This window comes from Echinococcus granulosus, assembly GCF_000524195.1.
Source record: "Echinococcus granulosus chromosome Unknown EG_S00120, whole genome shotgun sequence".
Taxonomy (NCBI): Eukaryota; Metazoa; Platyhelminthes; class Cestoda; order Cyclophyllidea; family Taeniidae; genus Echinococcus; species Echinococcus granulosus.
This window is the reverse complement of record NW_020170500.1, coordinates 32,971-35,080: the sequence shown is the minus strand read 5'-3', so window position 1 is coordinate 35,080 and position 2,110 is coordinate 32,971.

Below are 2,110 nucleotides of genomic sequence, written 5' to 3'. Positions count from 1 at the left end.
TCCTTAAGTGCTAGCGCCAACCAATGCGCTGGTGGAAGTCGCACTCAGGAAGCACTGTTTTAGGGGATCAAGTGGATGCTGCGTGCCGGGGAAGTCGTTCGGCTTTGGCAAGGCACACCTTGGACTAGGTATGCCATCTCAGCAGGCGCATGCAATGCAGCGAATTTGTCCACCCTGCAATGAGAACTAAAAGCGTGATCCAACAATTGGTTTGCCTTCGATTTGTGATTTGTTTTTGCTGGATTTATCATGGATTCACAGGGAGTGCGGCTTTGTGCATTCGCTGCTTTGCCAAAAATTGAGAAAATCACTCTTCCTATGTCTAGTTTAATTTTGCTGTTACAAATAATTGGCAGAACAATGAAATAATCGAATGCGTTAGTTTTAAGCTTAGACAACGGATATTCCTTTTCAGGACGCTGTGCACTCCTGTTCACTGTTATTTTGCATGCTCACTAGCCTTTGCATCAAGTATCTTAAACTTTTAAGTACCGAAGTTATTCGGTTTACGCAACTGCTTTGCAAAACTGAGAAGCGCAAAGTCTGAGGATGCGCAGTGAAGAGAGCATACGGGTTGGCTCTTTTCCTCCCATATTGCTTCAGGCCAAATTACTGGCGGAAATTCGGCAACCTTAGAGGTAGTAGCAAAGCAAAGAATAAATGCCTCAGAGCTAATAAACCGAAAGTGTTCAGATCCAAAAACAACCTCCCTCAACTGCGCCTTCTTTCAATTCTGCTGTCGTCGGAGAAACCAACCAAAAGCACCTGAGTTGGTCCTCTTGCATGTTGAAGAAATTTAGTGTAGCCATCACCGCTTTTGTGCTCCCAGAAGATAAATGCTATTAACTGAGCGTGGGGGATTTTGGTTGCAACTGCATTTACCAAGGACGGAACCCTAAGTGTGTACCTACTACAGACCCAAAAGCGGCCGTAGTCGTGCCAAAAGAAACTCCAAACACTTGACACTTTGTTAATTCTCCTTTTTTTCAATTAGGACGCACCTTGGCGCACACATGGTTGTAGCATCAAGTCAACTGCATGTGACTCTGACCGTGTTGTCAGTGGTTTCAATCGGAACAGGGCTGCTTCTGCCCTGCTGCCTCTCGTGTTCTGCTCAATGCCAGCAAAACCGTTTGCACCGAATAGAAGCAGTTGTCGGGATGCATCAAGTGTTGAACACTTAACCCAATGCCCGCATTTTGAATCCGATTCAGTTATTTTGCAAAGCAATTTTACTGGATGTAATAAGTAGTCCTTATTTGCCAATGCAAAAGGAGCACAAAGAGGAGTAGATCAACCGAGTTTTGCACTCAACGTTGTGGATTCCAGGTTGCGTAGTGACACCCTTTCCTAACACTGTAGCCCAGTCAATGCAAATCAAGTCTGCACCTCTCAAATGATCATCCCTGTGGCACAAATGTGTATGCGAGGAAAGCTTGTAGTTTTGTACGCTTCTAAGTGATCTTAACCCACAAGCACGCTTGGAAAGTATTTGGGCTTTTCCAGTGAGCCGCAAAGCAGGCGCTCAAATTCGGTAGGACATAAGTGAAGTAGACGAATGCAGTTTCGACACGGTTCGCACCTCGCACCAATTGAGAGAACAATGGAATAGTCGCTTTTACTAATTCCTGGCCCTACCATCTCAAGTAGCTCATATTCGAAGACATGAACAAATGCCTTTTAACACATTCATTCAGCTTAGTACCACTTGCCTTCTGTTGCGCCTTGGCAAATTAAGTGCATGTTTAATTACGGGGCAATTGCGTCTTGGCGAACTGTACTTCCACCGTGTGCTATGGCTTCAGGACTACGGTAGTGGCTTCTCTACCCCTTCCGTACGCTGTTAATACACAATCCTCCGCACCACCTTCGATAATTGCCATTCCATTGAAGCCTCGGCATTCTACCTCTCTCCTGACTACAATCAATTGAGTAGGTACAAACGACATTATCGCAGCGCCAAATAATTCAGCACAACTATTTACTGCTTCTATGCCATCCTCAGGCTTTACAACCAAACTTGTAAGTCGCCTCGTCAGTACTAATCACAATGGTAAGCATTCAGCAACAACTTGGCATCATTGTAGACTAAAAATTGTCAAATTTCCTT